The following is a 24579-nucleotide window of genomic DNA, read 5'->3' as shown; positions in this document are numbered from 1 at the left end:
AAATCTGTTCATTTCCAGACTAATGAAAGACTAAGTTTTTTTGTCTCATGTATTTACTGTATTATTTCTTATATTTATCTATATGCTTTGGCTGTATTATTTTAATTTGTTGAAATAGTTTATGGTTTATATTTAGCTTTTATAAATAATTAAAAAATCTAGCCGGGCGCAGTGGCTCAAGACTGTAATCCCAGCACTTTGGGAGGCTGAGGTGGGTGGATCACGAGGTCAAGAGATTGAGACCATCCTGGTCAACATGGTGAAACCCCATCTCTACTAAAAATACAAAAAATTAGTTGGGCATGGTTGCGCGTGCCTGTAATCCCAGCTACTCAGGAGGCTGAGGCAGGAGAATTGCCTGAACCCAGGAGGCAGAGGTTGCGGTGAGCCGAGATCGCACCATTGCACTCCAGCCTGGGTAACAAGAGCGGAACTCCGTCTCATAAAAGAAAAAAAAAGATAATCAAACACCACATGTTCTCACTCATAGACAGGTGTTGAACAGTGAGAACACACAGACACAGGGAGGGTAGCATCACACACTGGGGTCTGTTGAGGGGTCCAGCCTGGGTAACAAGAGTGAAACTCCGTCTCAAAAAAAAAAAAAAAAAGAAAAGAAAAATCTAATGAATGCTTATTTAATAACCAATCTAAGCTGAGGCCTTCCAACACAGGGGATCAAGTAATCTGGTTCTGTAATAAATAAGCAAGTTGATATCTTTCATGCTGAGGGCATATCAACCAAGCTAAAAGACAGGTATGTAAAGAAAAAAAAATCTACCCAACCAGCACATTATATCCAAGGGTTAACTATATAGGAAGTCTAATGACATTCAGAAAAGTGCTTGATGAATATTCCAAAAACATTTGGAATTAAATGATGAAAATTATTTACTAGCATTAGGACTCAATTTTTGATGTCGAAGTAAATTTAAAAAATGGATCATTAAAGTCCCAGCTGGGATATTTAGATAGCCCAGACATCTAAATATCTTAAGACCTACTACTATTCTGCCTTTTTTTTTTTTTTTTCTTTTTTGAGACGGAGTTTCGCTCGTTACCCAGGCTGGAGTGCAATGGCGCGATCTCGCCTCACCGCAACCTCCGCCTCCTGGGTTCAGGCAATTCTCCTGCCTCAATCTCCTGAGTAGCTGGGATTACAGGCACGCGCCACCACCCTGCCCAGCTATTTTTTTTGTATTTTTAATAGAGATGGGGTTTCACCATGTTGACCAGGTTGGTCTCGATCTCTTGACCTCGTGATCCACCCGCCTCAACCTCCCAAAGTGCCGGGATTACAGGCTTGAGCCACGGCGCCCGGCCTCTATTCTTAGTTTTTATTTTTGAGACACAGTCTTACTTTGTCACCCATGCTGGAGTGCAGTGGCACAATCTTGGCCCACTGCAACCTATGCGCCCCCCCACACCCTGTTCAAGCAATTTTCATGCCTCAGCCTCCCGAGTAACTGCAATTACAGGCTTGTGCCACCACACCCAACTAATTCTTGTATTTTTAGTAAACACAGGGTTTCACCACGTTGGCCAGCCTGGTCTCCTGACCTCAGGTGACCTGCCCATCTAGGTATCGCAAAGGGTTGGGATTACAGGCCTGAGCCACCATGCCCAACCAGATCTGTTGTTTTTCTAGATTACTAGTATTAAATGAGGTGATACTTCTACTCTTGAATTGCAAGTCAGGATCTAAACTTACTGGTTTGACCTTTAGGGAGAACTGTAATAAAAAGATCATAATGTCTAAACATCTTGTAGTAATTCACTGTAAAAGTAGTAGAATGGACTGTTATTATGCTTAAAATAACAGTTTATAGCCCCCTCCACCTTTTTAAAACATGCTTATGGCTGGGTGTGGTGGCTCACACCTGTAATCCCAGCACTTTGAGACACCAAGGTGGATGGATCCCCTGAGGTCAGGAGTTCGAGACCAGTCTGGCCAACATAGTGAAACCTCATCTCTACTAAAAATATAAAGATTAGCTGGTGTGGTGGCACAAGCCTGTAATCCTAGCTACTCGGGAGGCTGACGCAGGAGAATTGCTTGACCCTAGGAGGCGAAGGCTGCAGTGAGCCAAGATTTCGCCAGTGCTCCAGCTGGGATGACAGAACAAGACTTTGTCTCAAAAATAAAGAAAATAAAAGATGCCTATATTAAGAGAGGTGTGGGGAGGAGGATGTATAGAAGTTGGTTAAGTGGTACAAAAGTAAAGTTAGGAGGAGTAAGTTCTAATACAGTACAGTAGGAAAATTATAATTTACATAGTGTATTTCAAAATAGAAGATTTGTAATGTTCCCAACACAAAGATAAATGTTTGAGGTGACTGCTATTGAAGCTGTCCTGATTTATTACATATGGTACACAATTATTGCAAAAATATCGCAAGTGCCCCTAAAATATGCACAAATATTATCTTTATCAATAAAAATAAAGTAGTGAAGTGTTATATTAATTGGAGAGTTCAGAAATAAAGGCTTCTTTTTGCAACAAATCTAAACACTCCTAAGAATAGACAGTTTCTGGGCTGACACGACTTTACCTGTTTGACAAAAGTTTAGTCCATCGAGATAGTCTAATTTTCTTGAAAAATCCTCTTCCAGTGGTATCTGACTAAGATAACTCCTAGAGTTCTATAATTTGGTCAAAAAAATTTTTTTTTAAATTTAGGTTTTAATGTTTGAAAAACTTTTTTTTTTTTTTTTGAGACGGAGTTTCGCTCTTGTTACCCAGGCTGGAGTGCAATGGCGCGATCTCGGCTCATCGCAACCTCTGCCTCCTGGGTTCAGGCAATTCTCCTGCCTCAGCCTCCTGAGTAGCTGGGATTACAGGCACGCACCACCATGCCCAGCTAATTTTTTGTATTTTTAGTAGAGACGGGGTTTCACCATGTTGACCAGGATGGTCTCGATCTCATGACCTTGTGATCCACCCGCCTCGGCCTCCCAAAGTGCTGGGATTACAGGCGTGAGCCACCGCGCCCGGCTTGAAAAACACTTCTGCTAGAAAGGTTTTGATTTGACTTCTTAAAATAACTAAGACTGGCCTCAAAGTTTATGCCATAAACAGAAAACCTAAATGGGTATTAGACAGTATAACTGAGTTTACTCATAGCTAGGCTTCAAAGTGCCTGACTTCAGGGTGACTTGGAAATTTACTTTGTGTCTGCCCCTCATTTACAAGATAAAGAAGCCAAGGAGCTTGTTTATTTCAATCTTTATGCAACTCCTCTAGGCCAATGATTTTACAATCCAACACTCAATTTACTATTCTAAGAATTATATATGTTATTGCCAATATGAGTAAGTGTCAAATTTGAATGTGGAATTTTAAATACACGTGACTCCTAAACAACAAGGGTTCAAACTGTGCAAGTCTACTTACACACAAATTTTATTCTGCCTCTGCCTCCCGAGTGAGTAAAGACCACTCCTCTTCCTCAGCCTACTCAACCAGATGATGATGAACACCTTTATGATCCACTCCCACTTATTTTTCTTCCTCATGATCAACAGCATTTTCCTTTTTTTTTTTTTCCTTTTGAGACAGTCTCACTCTGTTGCCCAGGCTAGAATGCAGTGGTGCAATCTTGGCTCACTGCAACTTCTGCCTCCCAGGTTGAAGTAAAATTCTCCTGCCTCAGCCTCCTGAGTAGCTGAGACCACAGGTACCAGCCCCCATGCCCGGCTAATTTTTATGTATTTTTAATAGAGACGGGGTTTCACCGTGTTAGCCAGGCTGGTCTCGAACTAAACAGGATCTCATCCTGTCACCCAGGCTAGATAAGAGTGCAGTGGTGCAATCATAGCTCACTGCAGCCTTAAACTCCTGGGCTCAAGCAATCCTCCTGAGTAGCTAGGACTACAGGCATGCACAGCCATGCCTGGTTTGTAGAGACATGGTCTCAATTTGCTGCCCAGGCTGATCTTGAACTCCTGAGCTCAAGTGATCCTCCTGCCTCGGCCTCCCAAAGCAGGGATTACTAGCCATGAGTCACCATACACAGCCCATTTGATTTCTTCTAGTTACTTTATTGTAGTAACACAGTATATAATACACATAACATACAGCGTATATGTTAATTGACTATGTTATTGTTAAGGCTGACAGTCAACAGTAGGTTATTAGCAGTTAGGTTTTTGGGGGGTGAAAAGTTATACGTGAATCTGACTGCATGGGAGGTGGGTTGGAGCCCAAACCGAGTTGCTAAGAGTTAACTGTATATGCTTAGAGTTACCACAAAAGGCAACTGATCCAGGACACTTTATTTTTAAAGCTGAGAATGAATCATGATACCAAAATTAGAGAAGTATTAGTGCTGAAGCTTTAAATAAGTTTTACTAAGAAAAATTAACACATGTTCCCGGAGCCAATCCTAAATATCACCCATTAGGAGCGCTGAAGATTAAGGATGAGTTCAGTGGAATTAAACTTTTCATAGCAACCTGCAGCAAACATCAACTTAATTTGCCTTAAGGTTATGTTAAATGCATGCCTGCATCCCACAAATGAGGCCTTTGCATTCCCAGATGAGAGCCACAGTCAAAAATGCATATTTCTGCATCATATTAAATAGTGCAGCATATGGTTCTTCAGAAATTGCTCTACTATAAGAAAATTACGAATGATACCTAACAATTTGTTTCTGGGACCCACGGGGAAGAAGCCTACGAATGTTTATTTTAATAAATTTCAAAATTAACCATGTTGATCAAACTGGCTTGGGAACCACTAACTTGCAGTATTTTAATATGCCCATAGTAGGGAAACTAGTACTTTATGTAGTACCTACAACTACCACTTTGGAAAAGAAATTTGTTGGTATCTAACAGAATAAATCAACTTATTTTATTGTTGCCAAACTTAGAAGTGACTTTTAACTTAGTGTCAAATCCTTCCAAAGAATACAATCTTGCTTGTATTGTGCGAGGGATTAGTTAGCACATTGATGGACTCAACTTTTTAAAAACAGATATTAACAACATCATCTACTGTTGATTGTAAATCATTCAGAATCTCTGTGCAGAGACTGACACGTATTTTTACCAGGGCCATTTTAGGCTGCAAATCTGTTTAGTTCTTATGAATGTTGCTGCATGTTGGTAAATGTTTATATGTGTACCTATATTTGTGGGACAATATCTATTCTTTTGAAATAAGACAACAATCTACGTGAAGTTTCATCCTGTAAATAAGGCCACTGAACTGTTTAGAAAAGTTAACTGTGGGAAAGTTCACTGCTCTAAGTTCCCTTGAAGTTAAAGCACCTTTACAGTTGCAATGGACACATGAGTACCAGGATATGTTTCATCTTCCTCTGGGATTGCTAGTCCTTTCAGATAATTGTACCTGATGAAACCTAAGAGGAATAGATGCCCAACTGTTTTCTTGGTATTATTTTTTTCTTTACTAAGGATGGCTATGTTCTTGGACATTAATCACTAGCAATTCAGCTTCTTTAACCGTTAACTACAGAAATCTATCTCTGACCTTCCTTTTTACAATCTAGGTTGAGGAACTATTTTGAAGATTTATACTTATATCAAGGAGAACAGACCCAATTAATTCAAAATTTACTTAAGTACTTACTATGTCCTAGGTACAAACGCAGGCACATGTTTAACAATAAATGGCATCCTTTTATCTGAGGGAGACAGTGCAAGATAGATATTCTGCTCCTCAGGGGTTCATATTCTAGTGCTGGGGCCCCCAGCATCCTCCCCCATCCCCCCACGCAACAGGAGGTGAGCTGTGGACAAGCATTACCCTCAAAGCTCTGCATCCTGCCAGATCAGCTGTGGTAGTGAGATTCTCATAGGAATGCAAACCTTCCCATGTGAGGGATCTAGACTGCACGCTCGTTCTGAATCTGACTAATCCCTGATGACTTGAGATGGAACAGTTTCATCCCGAAACTAACACCTGCCCACCCCCACAACCCGTCTTTGGAAAACTGTCTTCCACAAAACTGATCCATGGTGCCAAAAGGGTTGGGGACTGCTGTTCCAGTGGGTAGAGAGGCTATAAATAATTGTAATAAACTGCAAAAATGCTATAATAGAGCTGGGGTACATGGAACTACAAAAAACAGACCTCTTGGAAAAAGATCAGAGAAGTATACATAGTAGAAAAACACTGGCATTCAAAAAATAGGACCTATGGAGAGATCATATACAGGTTGCATATCACTTATCTGAAATGCTTGGGACCAAAAGTGCTCTGAATTTTGGAGTATTTGCATATACATGAGATAGTTATCTTGGGGGTGGGATGAAAGTCTAAACATAAATTCGTTTATGTTTCACCTTATGCACACAGACTAAAGGTAACTTTATACAGTATTTTTAATATCTATGCATGAAACTAAGTTTTGACTGTGGCCTATCACAAAGTCAAGCGTGGAATTTTCCACCTGGTGCATCAGGTTGGCAGTTTCAAATTTTGGAACATTGCAGATTTTGGATTTTCACATTAGGGATGATCAAACTGTAAATAATATGGGTGGAAGCAAAAGCAGCAGCAACTGGGTATTTTTGATTGGAAAAAAAGGGCAAGAGGCAGATCATGGGATCCATTAAAAGCTTTCAGGCAGGCCGGGCGCGGTGGCTCAAGCCTGTAATCCCAGCACTTTGGGAGGCCGAGGCGGGTGGATCGCGAGATCAAGAGATCGAGACCATCCTGGTCAACATGGTGAAACCCCGTCTCTACTAAAAATACAAAGAATTAGCTGGGCATGGTGGTGCGTGTCTGTAATCCCAGCTACTCAGAAGGCTGAGGCAGGAGAATTGCCTGAACCCAGGAGGCGAAGGTTGCAGTGAGCCAAGATCGTGCCATTGCACTCCAGCCTGGGTAACAAGATCGAAACTCCGTCTCAAAAAAAAAAAAAAAAAAAAAAGCTTTCAGCAGTACCAGATTCACATTTAAGTAAAATCACTTTAAAGGGTTAACAGATGGAGTAGAAAAATTAAAACCCAGGGTAAGCAATTAGGTTACTACAAAGTTCTATATACAAACTCAGGTGTTTAGCAAATATTCACAGTGACTGACTATACTTTTCCAGGCCTGAATTAAAGTAGTGGCACTGGGAGTGAAGACAAGGAGGGGAGATAGGCTAAGAACTATAGCTAGAACAGACATTAGGGACATAATAGACATGGGTGTTAAAGAAATAAAGATGATTCCCAGGCTTCTGACAAATCTTGAGACCTTACTGTTTTGCATCCTTTTTAAGACACAGTGTTGCTCTGTCGTCAGGCTGGAGTGTACTTGCACGGTCTCAGCTCACTGCAACATCCGCCTCTCAGGTTCAAACAGTTCTCCTAGCTCAGCCTCCCAAGTAGCTGGGACTATAGGTGGGTGCCACTTCACCCAGCTAATTTTTGTATTTTTTAGTAAAGATGGGTTTCACCATGTTGGCCAGGATGGTCTCAATCTCTTGACCCCATGATCTGCCTGCCTCGGCCTCCCAAAGTACTGGGATTACAGGTGTGAGCCACTGTGCCAGGCCTGTATCCCATTTTAAGTTAATATCCAAGCACTAGTCCATTCCCATTTTTTTGGATAACATATGCCCGCTGTAGAAAATTCATCTGTCAGCCTATAACCAAGAGAGAAACCATTCTACTTTATTTCCTTTATCTATCTCTACAGAAACATACACAATATACAAAAGTCCCATAAATTGTGACCTATTTTTATATTTTTACCATTTTTTTGGTAATGTGATTATTTGAATAAGTCTTTGGAAACAATTTTAATTGCTGTTTATGGAGATATCCTAATTTAAACTTCTGTCAGAAATTCACAAAACTAACTTGTCACAATTTAAAAGAATGCTGATGACTGTTATTATAAATCTGATTTTTATTTTTTACAGCTGAGAGTAGTTTCATTTAAAAAACTCATCAAAGGATCGTCTTTGAGTTATGCTCTCCATATTTGTAATATCAGACAGCGAAATACATGAATGATTCCAAAACAATATTCCAAAATAAATGTTAGGTAACTTTTATTCTATAGTAAAATAAGAACAATGTGGCGAGGTTTTACAAAGACAATTTTTAAAATAAGACTACGTCCTTATCTGCTGATCCATTTTAGGCTGGGCATGGTGGCTCATGCCTGTATCCCAGCACTTCAAGATGCTGAGGCAGGTGGATCACCTGAGGTCAGGAGTTCGAGACCAGCCTGGCCAACATGGCAAAACCCCCGTCTCTATTAAAAATATAAAAAATTAACCCGGCATCTGTGATTCTAACTACTTGGGAGGCTGAGGTAGAACTGCTTGGACCTGGGAGGCAGAGGTTGCAGTGAGCCAAAATTGCACCATTGCACTCCGGCCTGGGTGGCAGAGTGCAACTCTCTCAAAAAAAAATAAAAAAATAAAAAAAAGATCAATTTTAAAACTCAGTATTGGAATTAGAATGCTGTTATTTAGTGAACTAAAACTGGCAACTATACTGGTTTCCATTCAATTTATTCAGTTGGTTTCCATTCAACTTATTCAAATCGTAAAGTCCAGGAATTTGACTGGCTCTAAAGCCCTTGACAACTAGTTTTAGTTTGCGTCTCAGATAGACTAGATATCTATAAAAATTCTACCAAAGAACCCACAAGAGTTTCATGATTACTTTGCTTTGTTGACTGACGGACATACATTATTTGGAGCCACATGGACATACATTTGGTCTGTCCTAAAACCTTGAGAAAATTATCCTACATGAATTCCAGGAATACAGAATGTGAGCCTTTCCTCTAAACCATTTATTCTGTATTATAAAGGATTCTGTGAGACAGAAGACCTAGATCATGAAGCAAAGGGTTCTTTGATTCAGAAGGAACAAATCTAACCTGCTTGGTGTGAAGCTATCTAATCACCAGCTATTACACAGGGAGTTACTTAGGCACCTTGACAAAGATTATGATGATTAATAATTACCCTGTTCTTTTAAGAACACCTCTCCCAAGCAGTTCAAAGCCTTCTGGTATACAATACCTCCCATGATACATATTAACAATCTGAATGAATCCTCCCACCAAAATTAATTCCGCCAATCAAAGAGGGGGCTAGGCTGCAAAGGACATGTATAACCAAATGACATGTGATGTCAAAACTCCTACTTCCTCACATCTAAAGAGGGTCCAAACCCTACATTTACCTTCATCTGAACATTCTAGAACCCCAAGTTTTAAAAAAGTTAGCTGGTCTGGTTGCAATTATTGAGTTATAAAGTACCACATTTTATGTTGTTCTGCTGTGAAGGTAACTTATTTTCTTTTCACTATCAATTTTAAGGAACTAAATTAAAACTCCACCTATCAATGTTTAATTCTCTTCTATCCCCATGTCTCACCCACAACTTGATTTTGAAATCTGACTCCTTCATTTTGCTTTGGCAATTCGTATTTTAGAATATTTTAATCTTCACACAAATTAGTTATTTCATAAAAATGTAAGGCAAGAAAAAACTTTTGTTTTATTTTTGTTTTGAATAGACTAGGAAGAGGGCTGTTAGGAGGAAAAAAAGACTTTTATCTTAATTTTATGCATAGAAAGCCAGATAGCCACTTATTTTCCACAAATGACGGATTTTTACTGAGCACATATACAGGGAACTTAATCAGGCATTTAAAGACATTAATTAAAAAATATACGTAATGTTTTGATCTAGGCCTCTGATTAAACTGCTCTGAGTTTATTTAGTCCTTCCTTATCCTTGAAAATAGTTTGATAGTTTTAAGTTATTTGTTAGTATATTTATTTCAGAAAGGGGCTTTGGCACCAAGACTGTAGCACAATAATGAGAACATGGCTCACTGTAGCCTAGGTTGCAGTGCAATAGCAGGAACATGGCTCACTGCAGCCTCCACCTCTGGGACTCAAGTGATCCTTCCATTTCAGCCTCTGGAGTAGCTAGGACTACTGGCTTAATGCCACTGCACCTGGCTAATTTTTGTATTTTTTTGTAGAGACAGTCTCACCATTGTTGCCCAGGCTAATCTTGAACTCTTAAGCCCAAGCGATCCACCCCGCTGGCCCCAGCCAAAGTGCTGGGATTACAGGCATAAGCCACACGGTTTCTATTTAACTGACAAAAAAAAAAAAAAAAAGGTAGACATACACAAAAATAGCCGTATCTCATGATCATTTTGATGGCATATAACCTCACCCTACAATCTTTTTCACTATGTTTTGTTGTTTTTAATTTCAGAGAAGGCTACTTGGACCTGAAGTTATGAATGAATTAGGAAGTAGTCTACTACCTAAGTGCAATGAAGGTCAGTCTTTTTCATAGCTTAATATGAAAAACGTTTAAAAATGTCTCAATTTCACTATGCTAATTTCTGGTCACAGAGGCTTCAGGGCTTCCTACAGTACCAAAGTTTGACTTCCCAATTGCAAATAAAACTAATTCTTGCCTCCAGGGGTAAAGACAACACATTTAGAACACTTTGACATGCTTCTATTATTATTTGAAGGAGTATGTATTGTTAAATTAACATACAGAAGTTGCATAGTTGATGTAGGGGGAAGTCTGGAGAGTATAGGGATGGAAAAAAGGAGGAGGATGGAGACGAATGGTAACTAAAAATTAGGTGACTACTCTATGTTAAGGATTACCCACGAGAGCAAGACACAGAATATAAAGTACTGAAAACAAAAAATAACTTATTTAATGTAACCACTTATTTGAGTGAATTGATTCATATAAATCCAATCTGATGGATGAAAAAAGATCAAATTTGATAATACCAAGGAAAGTACAGTACCTGTATCTGAATTATCTCAATTGACCTCAACTTCCTCATTGGCAAAAAGATTAAGTCTCTACTATCACTAAAAACTAATTTATTAAAAGGGCTCGAGAGCGGTGACCGGACCACCTCTCCACACACTGGGAAAGGGGTGGACCCCACAGCCACTCTCGGCCATCCCCAGGCTGGCGGCGCGGCCACCCCCGGGGCTGGAAGTGTAGCATCCTGCCTTCAAAACAGCTGCGCCTCAGCAATCCCCGCCACTCTCTCCAACCCAATCACATACCAGGGACAAGCCCCTGGCGGGGGTTGGGGGAGGAGCCGAGAACGGAAGAGGTGGGACATTCAGCAGAAGTGCCCCGGCATCCTCCGCCACCCCAGGTCCAGGCACCGTGCCCCTGAGCCCCGCCAGACTGGAAAGGCTGCAGATGGGGACCGGCGTTTTTTGAACACGCGGTCGGCGTGTTAGACCCCCAATACTTGCTCCAGGACTCTGGAGCTACACGTGGGGGGCCAGGGAAGAAGGCCCCCGGGGTGTTGGAAGGGAAGAACGAAGAGAGACAAATGGGAACAGAGGCGCCAGGTACGCGCGGGTGGAGGTTGGGGACCAGGGGCAGACATACCCTTGTGTCCAGGACTGACTGAATAGATCGCAGGGAGGGAGCTGCTCTGCTATGTACAAAACCAGAATCCAAAAACTAATTTCTGTTAGATATACCATAAAGGTAAAAATAATGCAAGTGTTCAGCTGACAGTAAGTATAAATGGTTCTCATTTTCATTCTTAGCTGGCTCTGATCCATAGACAGTACATTCATGAAAATAACCAGTTTTAAGCACACAAATAATACAAAGTATATACCCTTCATACAAAATGACCATTAAGTCAACTATTTTCATGATGTTTGATTTTAGAACCTTTTATGGTTCATTTATAAGGTAGCATAAAAACAACCTTCAGAAAAAGAAATATACCCAGCATCATATTTGGCGACACCTTACATTCTCAAACAGGGCTTAGACATTTTTTTATCTTTTTAAAAAATGCATTCGACAGCCTGATGTGGTGGCTCGTGCCTGTAATCTCAACACTTCAGTAGACCAAAGCAGGAGAACTGCTTCAGGCCAGCCTGGGCAACATAGCAAGACTCTATTTCTACAGTTTTGTTTTGTTTTGAATTAGCCAGGGTTGGTAGCACATGCCTTTCTTAGCTACTGGAGCGCCTGAGGCTAGAGGATGGCTTGAACCCAGGAGTTCTATGTTACAATGAGCTATGACTGCCCTGCCACTGAACTCTAGCCTGGGCCACAGAGTGAGATAATGTTTATAGAACAAATGCAAAAAAACACTGTGAAATTTACATTTTAATTGAGTGTTATATTTTAGCGACAGAGGCATCTTTTGTAAAGCAGAACTACCATGTTAAGTACCAACAAAGCTGATCAAATCATGAGAGATATCGATAACATTTTGTGATGTAAAAGCCGCTAAATCAAAGGTTTTTTAAAATTTCAAGGGTGATGGAGGTAAAGTGATCAGAATGTATAATATGGAAATTTGCCCAGGCAAAAAATGTTACTAAAGCAAAACATGAACTAGCCACACATAGAAAAGAAGAAAAAGACAAGACAGCATACTGTGTTTTTCCTCTTAAAATTCAATGGTATAATTAAATGATTGTCATCTTAGAATACGTTAGCTTCAGCTTTCTAATGGATGTATTTCCACATCTATAAACTGATGATACAAAACATTCTTCTGAAATCCACACCGCAAAATGGTGAGAATATGAAAATTACCTGGAAATTATATCAGAACTGTGTCTATATGACAATTTCCAAGTCACAATCACAACTTTCTTAATAGCAATGGTTATACATGTGGCCAGATAGTATTGTTTAACAGTAATGTTTTGGTCATATAAAGATGGCAGAGCATACACGTAATACAACAATTTATTATTTCTGCTGACTGTCAAATGTGCATAAAACTATAAAAATGTATTTTCCAGCTTGAGTGACAGAGACCCTGTCTCAAAAAAAAAAAAAAAAACCCATGATTATAATGAATTTAAGATGTCCAAACATTAACAAAAATGCTAACCTAAAATTTGAAGCATTTTAATACAGAGTTATTGGGGACCTACAATAAGAAATAACAGAATTAACATTATAGTATCAGCTGTCAAGATGTATTATGTATTTCCTGATCCAACAACAAAATTTATTGTAAGTTCTAGCTTTTGCTATAGATACAGGTATAGACATAGATTGCCTGTGTTACATGGATTATCAGCATACAACTAAAACTTCGAGAACTCTCTTAAGTCTGTGTTTATTAATAACAATGACAATCAATTATCCAATATCTAATGCTGTCAGGTAGCAAGCTACACATTTGTAGATAATTAAATAATTTATAGATAAGGAAACAGTTCAGTGAAGTTAAGTCCATCAAGGTCATGCAGCCTGTGTACTGACTGGGAAAGGCACTCTGATACTTAAAACTCATGCACGCTGCTAATTTCATTTCATTCCATTTATTTGCTTTGGAGACAGGGTCTTTCGTGCCCTGCTGCCCACGCTGGAGTGCAGTGGCATGATCACAACTCACTACCACCTCTGCCTCGCAGGTTCAAGAGATCCATTCACCTCAGCCTCCCAAAGTGCTGGGATTACAGGAGTATGCCACCACACCCAGTTAATTTTTGTATTTTTAGTATAAACAGCGTTTCTGCCCATGCTGATTGTAAGCTCCTAGACTCATATGAACCATCCACCTCTGCCTCCCAAAGTGCTGGGATTACAGGCATGAGTCACTGCACCACGCCAGTCTTTTTTTATGTACAACCAGGAAGAAAAAAATGTGGTAGGAATCAAGTACTTTTTCTAATCTTGATTCCATCTAAGGCTAAGCTAGATTAGAAATGAGATATTATAACCCAGTATACGACAGACTCTTTACTCACTGTCCTGTTTTCAACCGAGAGGTAGAATAGCAGTATTTAAGTCAGGCCTTGCTCTATCCCCCATTACACTGCGACTCAGTCAGTCATTTCCCTGAGACTGTTTCTTAAAAATAAAAAACAAAACAGAGAAAGTAGTGGCCTGAGATTCACAGGAAAAAAAGACTCCAAATTAAAAATAAAACAATGTGGTCCAATCTACTCCCTTTCTAGTCTCATCTCTCAATGTACAAGGTCACACAAGCCTAGTGAAATTGGTTTACTTAAAACATGGTCTTTTATGCCTTTACACACAAAACCATGGTGACTGCAAATATGTTGTATTCTACTGCCCCACCCTTTCCCTATTGAAATCCACAACTACCTGCCTCCTAATCCAAAAATTGTTTCCTCTGTGAAACACACTACCCCTTGAACTGGGTTATCTGGCTGAATGCTTACAGTACTTGGTTACATACCCGTGTGGCTTAAACTCAAACTAGATTATAAATGAATAGAGCAGGGACTAGTCCTTCTAGCTTTCGACATGACACATGCATGTTTTTGAAAAGTGTGGGAAAACCCTCTGAAGTCTTATAAGATGATGGTATAGAATCAACCAGACCATTTACAGCCAATTTTATATTCAACAGACTTGCTATTATAATAAACACACACTATGAAGGCATTTGGCATCAAAGCAGATTATCTATGTGTACAACAAAATTGCAGACCTATTACATGCCAGGAACTGTGTACTTTAGCCATAAAGATGATACACATTTTGTCTATGAATCTCATTTACTAATGGAAAACAGGAACATGAACATGACAGTATGACAGGTATACATGTAACAAAAAGGAATGTCTTAATTTTCTGGAAAACAAAAAATTGGGCTTACAAGTCAGTAATTGGTCCTGAAAGGTTTTGTATCTCATTTAATTCCTAACACCACTATATAGTTAACATTTTACCTATTGTATGGGTTATAAAACTGAGTCTCAGAAAGCAAACTACCTAAAATTCTTCCTTCAAGTGGAAAAGCAGGTATTCAAACTTGGATTATTCTAGTTTACAGCAGTGTTCATGATTTCCTAACATCTTGGAAGCTTAAAGCAGGGGTCAGATGAAGGACCTGGTATGTCACAGTGTGTTTTGACTTGATCCTCAAATCTCTGGTAAATGAACAGTGTTTTAAGCTAAAAAGATTTTTCTGGAAATACATTTTTGGAAAAATGTTTTGACTTTATGAATTAAGCTAGAAAATGATTTTAACTATATCTAAAAAAAATTTTTTTTTCTTTTTTTTTTTTTGAGACAGAGTTTTGCTCTGTTGCCCCAGCTGGAGTGCAGTGGTATGATGTGGGCTCACTGCAATATCCACCTTCCAGGTTCAAGCAATTCTCTGGCCTCAGCCTCCTGTATAGCTGGGATTACAGGCATGTGCCACCACACCCAGCTAATTTTTGCATTTTTAGTAGAGATGGGGTTTCACCAAGTTGGCCATGCTGGTCTTGAACTCCTGACCTCAAGTGATCTGCCCGTTCTCAGCCTCCCAAAGTGCTGCAATTACAGGTGTGAGTCACTGCGCTGGCCAAGGTCTGTTAATTTGTTTGGTTTGAGGTACCTGATAGGACAAGTAAATTGATTTAGTAGTTTCAGTTGAGTTCAGAGATTACAAATTCTAGAGTCATCAACAGGTAGAGGTATGGGAACTCATGATTACAGTTAGTAAAATGTATAACGTGGACACAACACTGGGAAATTCAACATTTAAGAAGCCGAAGAAACCAACTAGAAAAGGGTATTAGCATAAAAGCCAAGGAGTTTTAAGGGGATATGTTCTTAGGAATCAAATGCTATGGGTTATATTAGACCACCTGGAGAACATAGTAATACAGAACTTTCACAAAATATTATAAATGCAAATAACTGCATACATTTCTTATCCCCCGCAAAAGTAAAACTTACCTATATGGGCAGAGTTTGTGGAGAAAGGGAAGTAGTAACTTTTAGATACTTTTTTTTTTTTTTTTTTAAACTAAATGGGCATAATGAACCCTTGACTTTTGATGTCATCTGTAAAATCTTTCATCAGTCATTTAACTTTTTAAAAGAATGCTTCAATCAAAGCTATCTAATCTGTCCCCTTATCCTTTTTATTCCCATTTGCCTTTCACTGGCCATAAAATGGGAGCATGAAATAGAAAAAAGAGAGTCGCCACAGAATGTCTATTGTATAGATGTGGTCAGACAAGTTGTGCTTAGGACATGGAAGAGATGCCTAGACTACTACAATATTATCATATGAACCAGAGAATAGTGAATATTTTTGCTGCCTTTTCAAGTTTTTCACAGAATGAGGAAAATTAACTGAACATTTCTTATTCCAAGTAAGTTTTCTTCAGGAATGAGGTATCACCTTAGCATAGCCTTCCTTAATGAAAAATTTAAATACTAGAGGTAAGACTAAACTTGAGCAACAGGTTCTCTCTTAAACTAACAACATTAAAGCTTGTCAGAATTCCAACAGGGCATAGCGTGTAGGTAATTATGTGTGATGAAGAATTGCAAATAGGCTTTACTTGATATATTGTGTGTGTGTGTGTGTGTGTGTGAGAGAGAGAGAGAGAGAGAGAGAGAGAGAGAGAGAGACAGAGCCTCCCTCTGTCACCCAGGCTGGAGTACAGTGGTGTGATCTTGGCTCACTGCAACCTCTACCACCTGGGTTGGAACAGTTCTCTTGCCTCAGCCTCCTGAGTAGCTGGGATTACAGACAGATGTGTACTACCACGCCTGACCTGGATTCACTTTTCAATGTAAAAAAGAGGTTTACAAATTTCTACTGAGAGTTTAGTTGCTAAATTCTGACCCAGCATATAAGAATTCAAATGTTTAATAAATCAGTAGCAATCTTCCCAAATCCAGAGTGTGATATGGAGCTACACCATCTCGTGAGCTCACCCATCATTGGAATGACTTTGCCCCTTAGGAATCAAGTCATTGGAAGTAGAAGCAACCTGGTTTGAGAGGGTTATGTGGTACATCATTTTCACAAATTTCAGAAATAATTTATACTACTTTACTTTCTAAGGAAGGTGGAAACCCAAAGTGGGCGAATAACTGAAAACTTAGGTTTTACTTTCCTATAGATGGGGGTCTTGCTATATTGCTTAGGCTGGCCTTGAACTCTTGGCCTTAAGTGGCGATCCTCCCACCTAAGCCTCCTGAGTAACTGGGACTACAGGTGTGTGCCTGACACCTGGCTAATTTTTAAAAAATTATTTGTAGAGATAGGGGTTTCATCATGTTGCCCAGCCTGGTCTCAAATTCCTGGGCTCAAGTGATCCTCCTCCCTCAGTCTCCTAAAAGTACTGGGATTATAGGCATGAGCTACCAAGCCTGGCCTTGCAATTACTTTCTTATTTATTTTTAATTTTTTTGAGACTTGAACTCCTGGCCTCATGTGATCCACCAACCTTGGTGTCCCAAAGCAGTGGGATTATAGGTATGAGCCATCATGTCCAGCCAGCAATTGCTTTCAAATGCTACCTATCATTTGTGTGCATTAGAGAATAATCTAGCAATAAAAAGTACTACTTAGGATAGTTATGAATAAAGTAGTTTTTAAACTATTCTTACTATAAAGCTAACCAGACTTAAAGGTTAAGTTTATGTTCTAGCATATAATCTTAAAAAGACAAATGCAGTTAGTTTCTTTTCCTTGGCCTAAAACGTAGACATAAGATCTCAGCTTTCTTGCTAAATTTGTCTCCTATTAAGGCTGAATCTACCTGGCTTTGGCTTTTATCTCTGAAAACTATGAAATCTCAATTATTTTTCTTGAAATTTAATATTTTTTCTTCTATATACCCACCCAGACAACAAGTATGGATGTTTCTGTAATGTCTTATATTCCTTCTTGATCACTCCTACTGTGGTTCAGGCTCTTCTTGCCACATTGAGGGCAAAAGCCAGTCTCTTCCCCTGGCTTGAAGAAATGTATATTTTAAAGTAATTCTTTCTGTCCTGTGCCACACCTCAAAAGTTAAGTCATCAGCTGGGCGTGGTGCCTCATGCCTATAATCCCAGGACTTTGGGAGGCCAAAGTGGGTAAATCACCTAAGGTCAAGGAGTTTAAGAACAGCCTGGCCATCACAGCATAACCGTCTCTACTACAAATGCAAAAATTAGCCAGGCAGTAGGTTGTATGACATACCACTTGTATTAGGTTGGTAACCAATTTAGTTTATTAGGACTGGTACTATATAAAAGACATTTGCTGACTGAAAGCATGTTTGATACCTCAAAAGACAATGCTGACAATACCACTTTTACAGTCTGCTTACAAAGGAGCAAAAAACAAACCAAACCTCAGAGGCCATTTTTTTTTTCCAAATAAGAAATACAAATGTACAATAAACTTCAGTGCTTGCAGCAAAAGTAGGCATTAAAGAAAAACGCTCTAAAATATTTTTCCTTAAAAATATCCAGCCCAGTTTTTCTTCTTCTTTTTCCCACCTTTTTGGGGCAGACTATCTCTGGGCCATCAGCACTTTTCTGCCTTGCCTGGAGCCTCCCTAACCTTTTATCTCTTATCCAAATTGTTGATCAAAGATCTCTTTCAAAAGAGTTTAAAAGCCAGTATTTACACTTTATAGACTGCACAGGTAATCTTACCAATCTCTAAAAAACCATGTACACCTGAATGCCTATCAAGTGTCAAGCACTAGGACTGGGTTATCAATGTAAAGAATGACATTTACTTGAGAGCAGGCATTTTTTAGAGTTTTCACGCAAAGAAAGGCTCAAGTTTCCTTATCCAGAAGTGAGAAAAAGGCACTCCAGGTAGCAGGACAAAAGCACAAAGGTATGAAATAGCATAGCACTTTTGAGATGGTGTGCATTTTAATTTTAGTGTATCAGAAGATGTGCTATGTCACCTAGTAAGATTATTGCCAACTGCAATGTTCCAAAGTGAAGAGACAATGATTTCGACAAAAATAAGGAAAAGTTGGGGTAATTTATTCAAATAATCTTTGTAAGGGAATGGGTGAAAATTCTTAAGCAACAAGTAACAAGCTTAGTATTTTTATTGAGCTCAGAAAGCCTGTAGTCCCCAGTCAACTTTAATGATGCTCACCTGTAGCTCTGAAGCTGGCAGAGCTAAGACAGAGGTGAAAATTGGAGAGGGACTGGAACACAATAGGCCCAAATAAAATTGCCCAGGCAGAACATATGCATGTATGAAGGCAGTCAAAAAAAACTAATTTCAAATATTCATAGCATTTAATATGCCATAGGACAGTAAAAAAAAAATTGAGAGCTCAAAAGGTTCCTGGATTTGGCAATCAGGAACAATGAAGGCACATGGTGATTAAACGCACCAAACAAGGGTGCTTCTCATTCGCTTGGAAAATGGCCTCTTTTTCTTATTAAGGCACGGGAAGGGAGGAACATTCTGAAAATTACCTTAAAATCTGACTTCATATTTAGTTCCTTTCGTAAGCAGGAATAAAAACTGGAGGAGGGAATCTTACACCTAACAAAGTAACCCTTGAAGACATTCAAGGGTTCTAACGCTTGCTTTGTATTCAGAGTGGCCCTATTACATTCTTTGTACTAAATATTTATAGTTCATCCACATTCAGTAGCTTAACAACTGAAAAAAGAAATCCACAAAAACTAGTGAGGACTTAAGGTACACAAAAGAATTAAAAACCCAATCTTGTTTTCGCCTACAACTAACACTTCAGGAAATAGCACAACCTTGACCTCAGGTTGTTTTCCGGTCCAGCAATCATTTCCTCCTAGCACCCAGTATATGTTCTAGAGGTAGGCAGGATTTTAGCCGCAAATGTGTTTGTTGAATAACTCCCCACCCTGTACACCACCCAAAAGGAGAAGCCCTTTAAAAATTTTTGCTACTTTTGTTTTTGACTACTATAGCTAGTTTGCCCAAGTGAGAAAAACGAAAAACAAACTTACAGCTCACCGTACTGGATATACTAAAATAGCCCTTAAAAACTGCTGGTTATTTTATCCTATTGAGGTTTCAAAAGCTAAAAGTATAGTCTGTACTACTACAAAAGTGCTTCAAAGTAAGCTTAAATATTTGATAATTATACAGGAACCTTAAGGATTATTTACCAGAGATGCTTACAATTGCATCTTTTATTTTTAAAAACCACAAAACGGCAACAGAAAGAAAACAGACTGAAAGTACTGAAAACAGCCCTACAACTTCATACAGTTTAAAACGTGGCTTTTATTCCGTATTACTAACAATGCCTAGCGCCAAAACAAAAAAAGACAAGCCGGGCCCGGTAGCTCACGCCCGGTAATCTCAGCATTTGGAGAGGCAGAGGCGGCGGAAGGATCACCTGAGGTCGAGAGTTCGGCCAATACAGTGAACCCCCCCCCCCTACTAAAAATTCAAAAAATTAGCCAAGCGTGGTGGCGGGCGCCTGTAATCCCAGCTACTTGGGAGGCTGAATGAAGCAGGAGAATCGCTTTAACCTGCGAGGCGGAGGTTGCAGTGAGCCGGTATTGCACCACTGCACTCCAGCCGAGGCGACAGAGCGAGAATGTTTTAAAAAAAAAAAAAAAAAAAAAAAATCTCAGCGACAAAACTATTCTTAAAGGATGTACAGATAGGAAAGTGGAATAAGGAACAAGAAATACAGAAGGAACATAAAGTCTGAAAAGGGCCCTTAAATTCAGATGGCTGTTTGTACCTTTTAAAAGCAATTAAAGTGTTCCTGGGTGTTATTTACACCTTTGCATTTGTTTCCAAACTTTGGAAATACTTTTCTATTTCAATCTGAGAAACTGTTTCCTCAGAAAGGAATCGATCCTCCTCGACGTTGTGCGCCCAGGAGCTAGTCTCTACGCTTCGCAGCGGCCCTGGAAGACTCCTAGCTGATTCCGAATCCCAGGTCAGGGACCTACCACCTTACGTAAGTAACACTCTGCGGGGAGAAAGGCAGATAAGAAAATAGGGCGCCAGACCTCCTCCAACAGCCGTCACACCCCACGAGGAGTGTCCTGCGGGGGCTTTCCCCGGGGAGCCACAGCTGTTCTGCCGTATGGGGGAGGGGGACGGGAACGCTTTCGAACAGTCATCTCTTCCTCTTCGGGCCGCCAACGCAGACCGCACCACAGTCTCCTCCGCCCAAGCCGTGTCCCCTCCCCCGCCCCGGCCTGGGTCGGAGCCAAACCCCACAGGAATGCAGCCCGGTCACATGCGCTGCGGCGGCGGTGGACGTGCCTCTCCCCCCGCGCCCCAAGGAGACCCAGCGCCATCTTGCCCTGACGCAGTTACAAAAGTCATAGGAGAAATCCTGTCTCCTCCTCCGCGCCAGCGCCCCAAAGTTTCGCAGAGGCCGAGCCGGGGCCCTCACCTCGCGCAGGGACAGGAGAAAATAGTCAGGGAAGAGTCTTGCGATTCGCTTCGCCACTGCTTGGGTTCCAAATCGGCCGCGGCAGCAACGATCACCATCGTCACTTCTCCCTCTCTACCTTTGCAACAGCCTCCCCCTACGGCTTTGGCCCCACCCGCTGCTGCAGGATGAGGTCATCGCCAGCCAACCACTGCGCGCCCGACAGGACACATCAGGCGCCGATTGGCTGCCAAGATCGCCTCTGCCTCTCCCCACTCCGCTCCCCCCGCGCTCCGGGTCGCTGCGGGGCAAGGGGAAGACGGAAACCATTTCGGGGAAAGACCCCGAAAACAAGAGCCGTAATAGCCGTGTCACTTTAGTGGGGAAACCCTTTATTTTTTGGTTTCCCCCTTTTTTCTTCGAGATCACTGTCTCTGTCCCTCCCTCGTTTAATCACCGCCACGTACAGTAATTCCCACTCCCCTCCCCGCACAATGTCCCACCGGTGGGGAAATCCTTCCCCGAGACCAAGAGAAGTATAGGAGGCAGCGACGGCAACTGCACCGACGGCAACGGCAGCTTTTTACCCCGAAATACGGTGGCAAGGAGGCGGCGCTGACGGTGGCTGCATTTTTCCTGCTGCTTGTCCCCCCGACCTCTTCCGTTTCTCGCTCCTCCATAGAGACAGCGCTGGAGTCGCCAGCTCCGCTTTTATCCGGTGCCCGGAGCCTGCGCACTGGAGCCTCCTCGGCCCCTAGTGGGCGTCGAGTGACACCCCAACCGGGTTCACCTAGCGCTGAGGCCAGACTGGGCTGGGGGAGGAGAGGGAGAGAGACGCGGAGCCGGGGCTGGGGTTGTTTGGGAGGGGGAGAAAGTGTATCACTTTCGGAGGGTGACGGGAGGGAGGTCGTTCCCAGGCCCTGTGTCCTTGTCCGTGCACCCAATAGAGGCATGCCCAAGCTCACCTATATCCAGACTTGAGGGCCATTGGGGGGAAGGGGGAAAGAACCAATCCCACCGAACACCGACACTTTCTCAAACCTTCCGTGGATTGTTGAGTTGCATCTGTTGCAGAAAGACAAGAGATTCCGTCCCCCTCACCGCCTCCAGTTTGCTATCTTCGAGCCTCCGCGGAGAGGCAACGGCGGGCGGCAGCCCACAAGCAAAATGGCGCCGGGCAGCTTCATCCCCTCCCCCTCTGCCCCTGCGGAGCGGGACGGGCGGGCCCCGTGCACTTGCCGCCGCCGCCGCCGCCGCCGCCGCCGCGGCCGCCGCCGCCGCCGTCGACGCCATTTTCCCAGAGCGAGAGGCAGTGACACTGAGCGGGCGTAGGGGGCCGAGTCGGAGACCGAGCCTGAGTTCGGGAGCTGCAGCAGAAGGGGCATAGACACTCCGAGCAGCCTCGCCGTTGCCTCTGCGTTCCTGTGGACTGTCTGGGTGCCCCCTCTCCTACTCCTCGGATCCTGGTGAAGAGGCTGCGCGCTGCTGTTTGGGGAGGGGGTGTGTGGAGCCGGTTCCGTGTCCGCAGTGGCTGCTATCTGGGGGTTGCCTGTTCGTGGAGGTGCGGAGAGACTCCTTAGGGGTCGAGCGCATAACGGGGTTCGGGTGTCTGGTGTGTGAACATCACAGGTCAGTGCCTGTCGTCTCCGTGGGAGTTCCTGGGGCTTGCGGGGTTGGGGGACTTGTGTTTCAAGGGGGAGAGAGGTCTCTCATCTTCATCCTTAAGCTGGGGGAGCCGACTTTGACTCTCAGGTGTCTTTGCCGGGGCAGGACGTTGCTTGCTGAAAGCGAATTTATCTTTTCTTTTCCCTGACCCTAGCAATGGAGCATTATGGCGGGTTTTAGGGTTGGGGAAGGGGAAACTGGCAGTTAAACCCCCTTGAGAGTGGGAGTTAGGGAGGGGGCGCACTCCTCATTGGCAGCAGGTTAAGGCCGCTTGAGCGAGGAGGGAGGCTTGTGACTGCTAGTAGGGTTTGTGTCGGAGTGGTCCCAGGAGCTGCCAGCGCTCCCTGATCTCAGCCGCGTCTTGTTGAGGTGCCGAAAAGCCATATAGGCCCCATTTTCTAGTTCCATTTCTTGACGGGCAGTCTCTGGCATAAAGTGCACATGAATACGAAGGGGCTAAGAAGAGCGCTCTGGGCAGCTCTCTTTGTGGGAGAGCGAGACAGCTAGCTCCTCATCCTCTCCAGAAGAGGGTAAACCCGCCCCTGTGGTGGTCACCCCAGTACCCAGCCTTCTCAGTCTCCTCCCCCACTCCTTTTGCATGACCGCCGTGCTTTACTGTGCCGGAGCCTTAGGATCCACAATATGGCTCATTTCAGAAAAGCTTATTTCGACCAGGGGATTGGCACAAACCCTGTGGCAGCAGGCACAGATGAGAAACAAACGGTTCACTGTGCTAAACGGGGTGGGGGTGAGAAAAAACAATCCAGAGTGCTCTTCCACTGGCCTTAGTTCCATATAGATCCGTCCTTGCTGGGCTCTGTCTTAAGAATTATACAATTTAAAGTGAAAGAGAAATCGCTGCAGTTAGCTCTAGAGCAAAACCCGTTTTGCCTATTTTGTTCCCTTTTTAGAGATGTGAATAAGGTTAGGTGTTTAGAGTTCTGGAGACCTTGGATGGAATTAAGTGAGGTGCATTCAACTCTGGGCTGGAGACATGGATACCTATTTGGAAACTAGTCTGCTTTTTCCTTGAATTTCTGAGATGGGGAGTAAAAACTGAAATTTCCCTCTTTTGTCCTTTACAGATTCTAAAAATGGCGGCCCCAGGCTGATGTTGTGGTAATCTAATCAGCTCGGGTCCTCCACACCCCATGCAGTGCATTTGTCTGCAGCATATTACAGGCTTATTATGTTTACAAGAAAAGACTGGGCTTTTTCCCCTTCCCCGAGCCAGTTAACAAAAATGTGTTGATATTTACTGCAAATTTCAATGCTGTGTTTTAGTTGATTAATTTGATTCGTTTTTCCTGAAAGGTAAATTAAATGTCTCCACTTTTGAAAAAAAAACAAACACTCAGCCTTGCAAATTTCAGTGGTGATGATGGCTGCTCTTCATCATTAAACAAAATTATTTGGGTACCAATAATAGTTTTTGTTTGGTTCAATTCAGCCATCTTTTATTCAGTATGCCAAAGTAAATTAAAATGTTTAATAAGTATCTCAGTACAATCTATTTTGTATGATTAAATGTTTCAATCTAAAGTAAGACGTTTCCCAACCACCTCTTGACCCATTTTGTGGATTTTGGTTTTTGTATTCTGTTTCAGCTTAAATTTTAGGGAGCTGTACAAACAAGCCTAAACCTGTTACTTCATTGGGTGTAGAGATGCCATTATATTTTGCCATCCATTTTCCCCGTGTATTTAAGCTTTCCTTAAGAATTTTCAAAGTTGATGGTGTATTTGGTAAAGTGAAGCTTCATGCTGCTTTTAACAATTGTCTTAGGGCATACTATCATCATTATGTAAGTTAAAAGTAAGG

General features: G+C 41.8%; 1 protein-coding gene and 1 long non-coding RNA gene across 8 annotated transcripts in view; one reads left to right on the top strand and one right to left on the bottom strand.

Annotated features, from left to right (window-relative positions):
• Nucleotides 1-16299: 16299 nt before the first annotated feature.
• On the bottom strand, nucleotides 16300-22279 carry LOC141580073 (uncharacterized). Its single transcript, XR_012512071.1, has 2 exons — nucleotides 22059-22279; nucleotides 16300-21905 (listed from the first exon to the last, which is right to left on the bottom strand). It is a non-coding gene; the product is annotated as an uncharacterized LOC141580073 (long non-coding RNA).
• A 75-nt stretch (nucleotides 22280-22354) lies between these two features.
• Nucleotides 22355-24579, top strand: part of KMT2E (lysine methyltransferase 2E (inactive)) — a 101944-nt gene continuing 99719 nt past the window's right edge. For 4 of the 7 annotated variants that reach the window (XM_074379265.1, XM_010344506.3, XM_074379264.1 and 1 more), the window contains exon 1: nucleotides 22355-22722. The gene's annotated coding sequence lies outside the window, so the exon portion shown is untranslated. The remainder of the gene's footprint in view (nucleotides 22723-24579) is intronic. The other 3 variants (XM_074379263.1, XM_074379260.1, XM_074379267.1) reach the window with 2 other exon arrangements.

This window comes from Saimiri boliviensis, chromosome 10 (genome assembly GCF_048565385.1).
Source record: "Saimiri boliviensis isolate mSaiBol1 chromosome 10, mSaiBol1.pri, whole genome shotgun sequence".
NCBI lineage: Eukaryota > Metazoa > Chordata > Mammalia > Primates > Cebidae > Saimiri > Saimiri boliviensis.
Note: the sequence above shows the minus strand (reverse complement) of the source record. Positions and strands in the feature narration are given on the sequence as shown.